Here is a 12741-nt window from a genome sequence, read left to right on the forward strand (position 1 = left end):
GGGGGGGCGTCCCAATACTTTTGGTGATATAGTGTATATATATAATGGGGGAGGGGGGCGTCCCAATACTTTTGGTGATATAGTATATATATATATAATGGGGGAGGGGGGCGTCCCAATACTTTTGGTGATATAGTGTATATATATATAATGGGGGAGGGGGGCGTCCCAATACTTTTGGTGATATAGTATATATATATATAATGGGGGAGGGGGGCGTCCCAATACTTTTGGTCATATTGTATATATATATAATGGGGGAGGGGGGCGTCCCAATACTTTTGGTGATATAGTGTATATATATATAATGGGGGAGGGGGGCGTCCCAATACTTTTGGTGATATAGTATATATATATAATGGGGGGGGGGGGGTCCCAATACTTTTGGTGATATAGTGTATATATATAATGGGGGAGGGGGGCGTCCCAATACTTTTGGTGATATAGTGTATATATAATGGGGGAGGGGGCGTCCCAATACTTTTGGTGATATAGTGTATATATATATAATGGGGGAGGGGGCGTCCCAATACTTTTGGTGATATAGTGTATATATATAATGGGGGAGGGGGCGTCCCAATACTTTTGGTGATATAGTATATATATAATGGGGGAGAGGAGGCGTCCCAATACTTTTGGTGATATAGTGTATATATATAATGGGGGAGGGGGGCGTCCCAATACTTTTGGTGATATAGTGTATATATATAATGGGGGAGGGGGGCGTCCCAATACTTTTGGTGATATAGTGTATATATATAATGGGGGAGGGGGGCGTCCCAATACTTTTGGTGATATAGTATATATATATAATGGGGGAGGGGGCGTCCCAATACTTTTGGTGATATAGTGTATATATATATAATGGGGGAGGGGGGGCGTCCCAATACTTTTGGTGATATAGTGTATATATATAATGGGGGAGGAGGCGTCCCAATACTTTTGGTGATATAGTGTATATATATATAATGGGGGAGAGGAGGCGTCCCAATACTTTTGGTGATATAGTGTATATATATATAATGGGAGAGGAGGCGTCCCAATACTTTTGGTGATATAGTGTATATATATATAATGGGGGAGGGGGGCGTCCCAATACTTTTGGTGATATAGTATATATATAATGGGGGAGGGGGCGTCCCAATACTTTTGGTGATATAGTATATATATATAATGGGGGAGGGGGCGTCCCAATACTTTTGGTGATATAGTGTATATATATAATGGGGGAGGGGGGCGTCCCAATACTTTTGGTGATATAGTATATATATATAATGGGGGAGGGGGCGTCCCAATACTTTTGGTGATATAGTATATATATAATGGGGGAGGGGGCGTCCCAATACTTTTGGTGATATAGTGTATATATATAATGGGGGAGGGGGGCGTCCCAATATTGCGCATTTCTAGTTCATGGAGAAGCCGATCCCAGTTCGTGGAGAAGCCGATCCGAGTTCATGGAGAAGCCGATCCCAGTTCATGGAGAAGCCGATCCCAGTTCTATGAGAAGCCGATCCCAGTTCATGGAGAAGCCGATCCCAGTTCATGGAGAGCCGATCCGAGTTCATGGAGAAGCCGATCCCAGTTCGTGGAGAAGCCGATCCCAGTTCGTGGAGAAGCCGATCCCAGTTCATGGAGAGCCGATCCGAGTTCATGGAGAGCCGATCCCAGTTCATGGAGAAGCCGATCCCAGTTCGTGGAGAAGCCGATCCCAGTTCGTGGAGAAGCCGATCCGAGTTCATGGAGAAGCCGATCCCAGTTCATGGAGAAGCCGATCCCAGTTCATGGAGAAGCCGATCCCAGTTCGTGGAGAAGCCGATCCCAGTTCATGGAGAAGCCGATCCCAGTTCATGGAGAAGCCGATCCCAGTTCATGGAGAAGCCGATCCCAGTTCATGGAGAAGCCGATCCAGTTCATGGAGAAGCCGATCCCAGTTCATGGAGAAGCCGATCCGAGTTCATGGAGAAGCCGATCCGAGTTCATGGAGAAGCCGATCCCAGTTCATGGAGAAGCCGACCCGGGTCATGGAGAAGCCGATCCGAGTTCATGGAGAAGCCGATCCCAGTTCATGGAGAAGCCGATCCCAGTTCATGGAGAAGCCGATCCCAGTTCATGGAGAAGCCGATCCCAGTTCATGAGAGCCGATCCAGTTCATGGAGAAGCCGATCCCAGTTCATGGAGAGCCGATCCAGTTCATGGAGGAGCCGATCCCAGTTCATGGAGAAGCCGATCCCAGTTCATGGAGAAGCCGATCCCAGTTCATGGAGAAGCCGATCCCAGTTCATGGAGAAGCCGATCCCAGTTCATGGAGAAGCCGATCCGAGTTCATGGAGAAGCCGATCCCAGTTCATGGAGAAGCCGATCCCAGTTCATGGAGAAGCCGATCCCAGTTCATGGAGAAGCCGATCCCAGTTCATGGAGAAGCCGATCCCAGTTCATGGAGAAGCCGATCCGAGTTCATGGAGAAGCCGATCCCAGTTCATGGAGAAGCCGATCCGAGTTCATGGAGAAGCCGATCCCAGTTCATGGAGAAGCCGATCCCAGTTCATGGAGAAGCCGATCCCAGTTCATGGAGAAGCCGATCCCAGTTCATGGAGAAGCCGATCCCAGTTCATGGAGAAGCCGATCCCAGTTCATGGAGAAGCCGATCCCAGTTCATGGAGAAGCCGATCCCAGTTCATGGAGAAGCCGATCCCAGTTCATGGAGAAGCCGATCCCAGTTCATGGAGAAGCCGATCCCAGTTCATGGAGAAGCCGATCCCAGTTCATGGAGAGCCGATCCCAGTTCATGGAGAGCCGATCCGAGTTCATGGAGAAGCCGATCCCAGTTCATGGAGAAGCCGATCCCAGTTCATGGAGAAGCCGATCCCAGTTCATGGAGAAGCCGATCCCAGTTCATGGAGAAGCCGATCCCAGTTCATGGAGAAGCCGATCCCAGTTCATGGAGAAGCCGATCCCAGTTCATGGAGAAGCCGATCCCAGTTCATGGAGAAGCCGATCCCAGTTCATGGAGAAGCCGATCCCAGTTCATGGAGAAGCCGATCCCAGTTCATGGAGAAGCCGATCCCAGTTCGTGGAGAAGCCGATCCCAGTTCATGGAGAAGCCGATCCCAGTTCATGGAGAAGCCGATCCCAGTTCATGGAGAGCCGATCCCAGTTCATGGAGAAGCCGATCCCAGTTCATGGAGAAGCCGATCCCAGTTCATAGAGAAGCCGATCCCAGTTCATGGAGAAGCCGATCCGAGTTCATGGAGAAGCTGATCCCAGTTCATGGAGAAGCCGATCCGAGTTCATGGAGAAGCCGATCCGAGTTCATGGAGAAGCCGATCTGAGTTCATGGAGAAGCCGATCCCAGTTCGTGGAGAAGCCGATCCCAGTTCATGTAGAAGCCGATCCGAGTTCATGGAGAAGCCGATCCCAGTTCATGGAGAAGCCGATCCCAGTTCATGGAGAAGCCGATCCCAGTTCATAGAGAAGCCGATCCCAGTTCATGGAGAAGCCGATCCGAGTTCATGGAGAAGCCGATCCCAGTTCATGGAGAGCCGATCCGAGTTCATGGAGAAGCCGATCCCAGTTCATGGAGAGCCGATCCGAGTTCATGGAGAAGCCGATCCCAGTTCATGGAGAGCCGATCCCAGTTCATGGAGAAGCCGATCCCAGTTCATGGAGAAGCCGATCCGAGTTCATGGAGAGCCGATCCGAGTTCATGGAGAAGCCGATCCCAGTTCATGGAGAGCCGATCCCAGTTCATGGAGAAGCCGATCCCAGTTCTATGAGAAGCCGATCCCAGTTCGTGGAGAAGCCGATCCCAGTTCATGGAGAGCCGATCCCAGTTCATGGAGAAGCCGATCCCAGTTCTATGAGAAGCCGATCCCAGTTCGTGGAGAAGCCGATCCCAGTTCATGGAGAAGCCGATCCCAGTTCATGGAGAAGCCGATCCCAGTTCATGGAGAAGCCGATCCCAGTTTGTGGAGAAGCCGATCCCAGTTCGTGGAGAAGCCGATCCCAGTTCGTGGAGAAGCCGATCCCAGTTCATGGAGAAGCCGATCCCAGTTCATGGAGAAGCCGATCCCAGTTCATGGAGAAGCCGATCCCAGTTCATGGAGAAGCCGATCCGAGTTCATGGAGAAGCCGATCCGAGTTCATGGAGAAGCCGATCCCAGTTCATGGAGAAGCCGATCCCAGTTCATGGAGAAGCCGATCCCAGTTCATGGAGAAGCCGATCCGAGTTCATGGAGAAGCCGATCCCAGTTCATGGAGAAGCCGATCCGAGTTCATGGAGAGCCGATCCCAGTTCATGGAGAAGCCGATCCCAGTTCGTGGAGAAGCCGATCCCAGTTCGTGGAGAAGCCGATCCCAGTTCATGGAGAAGCCGATCCCAGTTCATGGAGAGCCGATCCCAGTTCATGGAGAAGCCGATCCCAGTTTATGGAGAAGCCGATCCCAGTTCATAGAGAATCCGATCCCAGTTCATGGAGAAGCCGATCCGAGTTCATGGAGAAGCTGATCCCAATTCATGGAGAAGCCGATCCGAGTTCATGGAGAAGCCGATCCGAGTTCATGGAGAAGCCGATCTGAGTTCATGGAGAAGCCGATCCCAGTTCGTGGAGAAGCCGATCCCAGTTCATGTAGAAGCCGATCCGAGTTCATGGAGAAGCCGATCCCAGTTCATGGAGAAGCCGATCCCAGTTCATGGAGAAGCCGATCCCAGTTCATGGAGAGCCGATCCCAGTTCATGGAGAGCCGATCCGAGTTCATGGAGAAGCCGATCCCAGTTCATGGAGAGCCGATCCGAGTTCATGGAGAAGCCGATCCCAGTTCGTGGAGAAGCCGATCCCAGTTCATGGAGAAGCCGATCCCAGTTCATGGAGAAGCCGATCCGAGTTCATGGAGAGCCGATCCCAGTTCATGGAGAAGCCGATCCCAGTTCATGGAGAGCCGATCCCAGTTCATGGAGAAGCCGATCCCAGTTCATGGAGAGCCGATCCCAGTTCATGGAGAAGCCGATCCCAGTTCATGGAGAAGCCGATCCCAGTTCATAGAGAGCCGATCCCAGTTCATGGAGAAGCCGATCCCAGTTCATGGAGAGCCGATCCCAGTTCATGGAGAAGCCGATCCGAGTTCATGGAGAAGCCGATCCCAGTTCGTGGAGAAGCCGATCCGAGTTCATGGAGAAGCCGATCCCAGTTCGTGGAGAAGCCGATCCCAGTTTGTGGAGAAGCCGATCCCAGTTCGTGGAGAAGCCGATCCGAGTTCATGGAGAAGCCGATCCCAGTTCGTGGAGAAGCTGATCCCAGTTCGTGGAGAAGCCGATCCCAGTTCCTGGAGAAGCCGATCCGAGTTCATGGAGAGCCGATCCCAGTTCATGGAGAGCCGATCCCAGTTCATGGAGAAGCCGATCCGAGTTCATGGAGAAGCCGATCCGAGTTCATGGAGAGCCGATCCGAGTTCATGGAGAAGCCGATCCCAGTTCATGGAGAGCCGATCCCAGTTCATGGAGAAGCCGATCCCAGTTCTATGAGAAGCCGATCCCAGTTCATGGAGAAGCCGATCCCAGTTCATGGAGAGCCGATCCGAGTTCATGGAGAAGCCGATCCCAGTTCATGGAGAGCCGATCCGAGTTCATGGAGAAGCCGATCCCAGTTCGTGGAGAAGCCGATCCCAGTTCATGGAGAAGCCGATCCGAGTTCATGGAGAAGCCGATCCGAGTTCATGGAGAAGCCAATCTGAGTTCATGGAGAAGCCGATCCCAGTTCGTGGAGAAGCCGATCCCAGTTCATGGAGAAGCCGATCCCAGTTCATGGAGAAGCCGATCCCAGTTCATGGAGAAGCCGATCCCAGTTCATGGAGAAGCCGATCCCAGTTCATAGAGAAGCCGATCCCAGTTCATGGAGAAGCCGATCCCAGTTCATGGAGAAGCCGATCCCAGTTCATGGAGAAGCCGATCCCAGTTCATGGAGAAGCCGATCCGAGTTCATGGAGAAGCCGATCCGAGTTCATGGAGAAGCCGATCCCAGTTCATGGAGAAGCCGATCCGAGTTCATGGAGAGCCGATCCCAGTTCATGGAGAAGCCGATCCGAGTTCATGGAGAAGCCGATCCCAGTTCATGGAGAAGCCGATCCGAGTTCATGGAGAAGCCGATCCGAGTTCATGGAGAAGCCGATCCGAGTTCATGGAGAAGCCGATCCGAGTTCATGGAGAGCCGATCCGAGTTCATGGAGAAGCCGATCCCAGTTCATGGAGAGCCGATCCCAGTTCATGGAGAAGCCGATCCCAGTTCATGGAGAAGCCGATCCCAGTTCATGGAGAAGCCGATCCCAGTTCTATGAGAAGCCGATCCCAGTTCATGGAGAAGCCGATCCCAGTTCATGGAGAGCCGATCCGAGTTCATGGAGAGCCGATCCGAGTTCATGGAGAAGCCGATCCCAGTTCATGGAGAAGCCGATCCGAGTTCATGGAGAGCCGATCCCAGTTCATGGAGAAGCCGATCCCAGTTCATGGAGAGCCGATCCCAGTTCATGGAGAAGCCGATCCCAGTTCATGGAGAGCCGATCCCAGTTCATGGAGAAGCCGATCCCAGTTCATGGAGAAGCCGATCCCAGTTCATAGAGAGCCGATCCCAGTTCATGGAGAAGCCGATCCCAGTTCATGGAGAAGCCGATCCCAGTTCATGGAGAAGCCGATCCGAGTTCATGGAGAAGCCGATCCCAGTTCGTGGAGAAGCCGATCCGAGTTCATGGAGAAGCCGATCCCAGTTCGTGGAGAAGCCGATCCCAGTTCGTGGAGAAGCTGATCCCAGTTCGTGGAGAAGCCGATCCCAGTTCATGGAGAAGCCGATCCGAGTTCATGGAGAGCCGATCCCAGTTCATGGAGAAGCCGATCCGAGTTCATGGAGAAGCCGATCCCAGTTCGTGGAGAAGCCGATCCCAGTTCATGTAGAAGCCGATCCCAGTTCGTGGAGAAGCCGATCCCAGTTTGTGGAGAAGCCGATCCCAGTTCATGGAGAGCCGATCCCAGTTCATGGAGAAGCCGATCCCAGTTCTATGAGAAGCCGATCCCAGTTCATGGAGAAGCCGATCCCAGTTCATGGAGAGCCGATCCGAGTTCATGGAGAAGCCGATCCCAGTTCATGGAGAGCCGATCCGAGTTCATGGAGAAGCCGATCCCAGTTCGTGGAGAAGCCGATCCCAGTTCATGGAGAAGCCGATCCGAGTTCATGGAGAAGCCGATCCGAGTTCATGGAGAAGCCAATCTGAGTTCATGGAGAAGCCGATCCCAGTTCGTGGAGAAGCCGATCCCAGTTCATGGAGAAGCCGATCCCAGTTCATGGAGAAGCCGATCCCAGTTCATGGAGAAGCCGATCCCAGTTCATGGAGAAGCCGATCCCAGTTCATAGAGAAGCCGATCCCAGTTCATGGAGAAGCCGATCCCAGTTCATGGAGAAGCCGATCCCAGTTCATGGAGAAGCCGATCCGAGTTCATGGAGAAGCCGATCCGAGTTCATGGAGAAGCCGATCCCAGTTCATGGAGAAGCCGATCCGAGTTCATGGAGAGCCGATCCCAGTTCATGGAGAAGCCGATCCGAGTTCATGGAGAAGCCGATCCCAGTTCATGGAGAAGCCGATCCGAGTTCATGGAGAAGCCGATCCGAGTTCATGGAGAAGCCGATCCCAGTTCATGGAGAAGCCGATCCGAGTTCATGGAGAGCCGATCCGAGTTCATGGAGAAGCCGATCCCAGTTCATGGAGAGCCGATCCCAGTTCATGGAGAAGCCGATCCCAGTTCATGGAGAAGCCGATCCCAGTTCATGGAGAAGCCGATCCCAGTTCTATGAGAAGCCGATCCCAGTTCATGGAGAAGCCGATCCCAGTTCATGGAGAGCCGATCCGAGTTCATGGAGAGCCGATCCGAGTTCATGGAGAAGCCGATCCCAGTTCATGGAGAAGCCGATCCGAGTTCATGGAGAGCCGATCCCAGTTCATGGAGAAGCCGATCCCAGTTCATGGAGAGCCGATCCCAGTTCATGGAGAAGCCGATCCCAGTTCATGGAGAGCCGATCCCAGTTCATGGAGAAGCCGATCCCAGTTCATGGAGAAGCCGATCCCAGTTCATAGAGAGCCGATCCCAGTTCATGGAGAAGCCGATCCCAGTTCATGGAGAAGCCGATCCCAGTTCATGGAGAAGCCGATCCGAGTTCATGGAGAAGCCGATCCCAGTTCGTGGAGAAGCCGATCCGAGTTCATGGAGAAGCCGATCCCAGTTCGTGGAGAAGCCGATCCCAGTTCGTGGAGAAGCTGATCCCAGTTCGTGGAGAAGCCGATCCCAGTTCATGGAGAAGCCGATCCGAGTTCATGGAGAGCCGATCCCAGTTCATGGAGAAGCCGATCCGAGTTCATGGAGAAGCCGATCCCAGTTCGTGGAGAAGCCGATCCGAGTTCATGGAGAAGCCGATCCCAGTTCGTGGAGAAGCCGATCCCAGTTCGTGGAGAAGCTGATCCCAGTTCGTGGAGAAGCCGATCCCAGTTCATGGAGAAGCCGATCCCAGTTCCTGGATAAGCCGATCCGAGTTCATGGAGAGCCGATCCCAGTTCATGGAGAGCCGATCCCAGTTCATGGAGAAGCCGATCCGAGTTCATGGAGAAGCCGATCCGAGTTCATGGAGAGCCGATCCGAGTTCATGGAGAAGCCGATCCCAGTTCATGGAGAGCCGATCCCAGTTCATGGAGAAGCCGATCCCAGTTCTATGAGAAGCCGATCCCAGTTCATGGAGAAGCCGATCCCAGTTCATGGAGAGCCGATCCGAGTTCATGGAGAAGCCGATCCCAGTTCATGGAGAGCCGATCCGAGTTCATGGAGAAGCCGATCCCAGTTCGTGGAGAAGCCGATCCCAGTTCATGGAGAAGCCGATCCCAGTTCATGGAGAAGCCGATCCGAGTTCATGGAGAGCCGATCCCAGTTCATGGAGAAGCCGATCCCAGTTCATGGAGAGCCGATCCCAGTTCATGGAGAAGCCGATCCCAGTTCATGGAGAGCCGATCCCAGTTCGTGGAGAAGCCGATCCCAGTTCATGTAGAAGCCGATCCGAGTTCGTGGAGAAGCCGATCCCAGTTCATGGAGAAGCCGATCCCAGTTCATGGAGAAGCCGATCCCAGTTCATAGAGAAGCCGATCCCAGTTCATGGAGAAGCCGATCCGAGTTCATGGAGAAGCCGATCCCAGTTCATGGAGAGCCGATCCGAGTTCATGGAGAAGCCGATCCCAGTTCATGGAGAGCCGATCCGAGTTCATGGAGAAGCCGATCCCAGTTCATGGAGAGCCGATCCCAGTTCATGGAGAAGCCGATCCCAGTTCATGGAGAAGCCGATCCGAGTTCATGGAGAGCCGATCCGAGTTCATGGAGAAGCCGATCCCAGTTCATGGAGAGCCGATCCCAGTTCATGGAGAAGCCGATCCCAGTTCTATGAGAAGCCGATCCCAGTTCGTGGAGAAGCCGATCCCAGTTCATGGAGAGCCGATCCCAGTTCATGGAGAAGCCGATCCCAGTTCTATGAGAAGCCGATCCCAGTTCGTGGAGAAGCTGATCCCAGTTCATGGAGAAGCCGATCCCAGTTCATGGAGAAGCCGATCCCAGTTCATGGAGAAGCCGATCCCAGTTTGTGGAGAAGCCGATCCCAGTTCGTGGAGAAGCCGATCCCAGTTCGTGGAGAAGCCGATCCCAGTTCATGGAGAAGCCGATCCCAGTTCATGGAGAAGCCGATCCCAGTTCATGGAGAAGCCGATCCCAGTTCATGGAGAAGCCGATCCGAGTTCATGGAGAAGCCGATCCCAGTTCATGGAGAAGCCGATCCCAGTTCATGGAGAAGCCGATCCGAGTTCATGGAGAAGCCGATCCCAGTTCATGGAGAAGCCGATCCGAGTTCATGGAGAGCCGATCCCAGTTCATGGAGAAGCCGATCCCAGTTCGTGGAGAAGCCGATCCCAGTTCGTGGAGAAGCCGATCCCAGTTCATGGAGAAGCCGATCCCAGTTCATGGAGAGCCGATCCCAGTTCATGGAGAAGCCGATCCCAGTTTATGGAGAAGCCGATCCCAGTTCATAGAGAATCCGATCCCAGTTCATGGAGAAGCCGATCCGAGTTCATGGAGAAGCTGATCCCAATTCATGGAGAAGCCGATCCGAGTTCATGGAGAAGCCGATCCGAGTTCATGGAGAAGCCGATCTGAGTTCATGGAGAAGCCGATCCCAGTTCGTGGAGAAGCCGATCCCAGTTCATGTAGAAGCCGATCCGAGTTCATGGAGAAGCCGATCCCAGTTCATGGAGAAGCCGATCCCAGTTCATGGAGAAGCCGATCCCAGTTCATGGAGAGCCGATCCCAGTTCATGGAGAAGCCGATCCGAGTTCATGGAGAGCCGATCCCAGTTCATGGAGAAGCCGATCCCAGTTCGTGGAGAAGCCGATCCCAGTTCGTGGAGAAGCCGATCCCAGTTCATGGAGAAGCTGATCCCAGTTCATGGAGAGCCGATCCCAGTTCATGGAGAAGCCGATCCCAGTTTATGGAGAAGCCGATCCCAGTTCATAGAGAAGCCGATCCCAGTTCATGGAGAAGCCGATCCGAGTTCATGGAGAAGCTGATCCCAATTCATGGAGAAGCCGATCCGAGTTCATGGAGAAGCCGATCCGAGTTCATGGAGAAGCCGATCTGAGTTCATGGAGAAGCCGATCCCAGTTCGTGGAGAAGCCGATCCCAGTTCATGTAGAAGCCGATCCGAGTTCATGGAGAAGCCGATCCCAGTTCATGGAGAAGCCGATCCCAGTTCATGGAGAAGCCGATCCCAGTTCATAGAGAAGCCGATCCCAGTTCATGGAGAAGCCGATCCGAGTTCATGGAGAAGCCGATCCCAGTTCATGGAGAGCCGATCCGAGTTCATGGAGAAGCCGATCCCAGTTCATGGAGAGCCGATCCGAGTTCATGGAGAAGCCGATCCCAGTTCATGGAGAGCCGATCCCAGTTCATGGAGAAGCCGATCCCAGTTCATGGAGAAGCCGATCCGAGTTCATGGAGAGCCGATCCGAGTTCATGGAGAAGCCGATCCCAGTTCATGGAGAGCCGATCCCAGTTCATGGAGAAGCCGATCCCAGTTCTATGAGAAGCCGATCCCAGTTCGTGGAGAAGCCGATCCCAGTTCATGGAGAGCCGATTCCAGTTCATGGAGAAGCCGATCCCAGTTCTATGAGAAGCCGATCCCAGTTCGTGGAGAAGCTGATCCCAGTTCATGGAGAAGCCGATCCCAGTTCATGGAGAAGCCGATCCCAGTTCATGGAGAAGCCGATCCCAGTTTGTGGAGAAGCCGATCCCAGTTCGTGGAGAAGCCGATCCCAGTTCGTGGAGAAGCCGATCCCAGTTCATGGAGAAGCCGATCCCAGTTCATGGAGAAGCCGATCCCAGTTCATGGAGAAGCCGATCCGAGTTCATGGAGAAGCCGATCCGAGTTCATGGAGAAGCCGATCCCAGTTCTATGAGAAGCCGATCCCAGTTCGTGGAGAAGCCGATCCCAGTTCATGGAGAGCCGATCCCAGTTCATGGAGAAGCCGATCCCAGTTCTATGAGAAGCCGATCCCAGTTCGTGGAGAAGCTGATCCCAGTTCATGGAGAAGCCGATCCCAGTTCATGGAGAAGCCGATCCCAGTTCATGGAGAAGCCGATCCCAGTTTGTGGAGAAGCCGATCCCAGTTCGTGGAGAAGCCGATCCCAGTTCATGGAGAAGCCGATCCCAGTTCATGGAGAAGCCGATCCCAGTTCATGGAGAAGCCGATCCGAGTTCATGGAGAAGCCGATCCGAGTTCATGGAGAAGCCGATCCCAGTTCATGGAGAAGCCGATCCGAGTTCATGGAGAGCCGATCCCAGTTCATGGAGAAGCCGATCCCAGTTCGTGGAGAAGCCGATCCCAGTTCGTGGAGAAGCCGATCCCAGTTCATGGAGAAGCCGATCCCAGTTCATGGAGAGCCGATCCCAGTTCATGGAGAAGCCGATCCCAGTTTATGGAGAAGCCGATCCCAGTTCATAGAGAAGCCGATCCCAGTTCATGGAGAAGCCGATCCGAGTTCATGGAGAAGCTGATCCCAATTCATGGAGAAGCCGATCCGAGTTCATGGAGAAGCCGATCCGAGTTCATGGAGAAGCCGATCCGAGTTCATGGAGAAGCCGATCTGAGTTCATGGAGAAGCCGATCCCAGTTCATGTAGAAGCCGATCCGAGTTCATGGAGAAGCCGATCCCAGTTCATGGAGAAGCCGATCCCAGTTCATGGAGAAGCCGATCCCAGTTCATGGAGAAGCCGATCCCAGTTCATGGAGAGCCGATCCCAGTTCATGGAGAAGCCGATCCCAGTTTATGGAGAAGCCGATCCCAGTTCATAGAGAAGCCGATCCCAGTTCATGGAGAAGCCGATCCGAGTTCATGGAGAAGCTGATCCCAATTCATGGAGAAGCCGATCCGAGTTCATGGAGAAGCCGATCCGAGTTCATGGAGAAGCCGATCTGAGTTCATGGAGAAGCCGATCCCAGTTCGTGGAGAAGCCGATCCCAGTTCATGTAGAAGCCGATCCGAGTTCATGGAGAAGCCGATCCCAGTTCATGGAGAAGCCGATCCCAGTTCATGGAGAAGCCGATCCCAGTTCATAGAGAAGCCGATCCCAGTTCATGGAGAAGCCGATCCGAGTTCATGGAGAAGCCGATCCCAGT

Source organism: Rana temporaria, chromosome 5, assembly GCF_905171775.1.
Source record: "Rana temporaria chromosome 5, aRanTem1.1, whole genome shotgun sequence".
Lineage (NCBI taxonomy): Eukaryota > Metazoa > Chordata > Amphibia > Anura > Ranidae > Rana > Rana temporaria.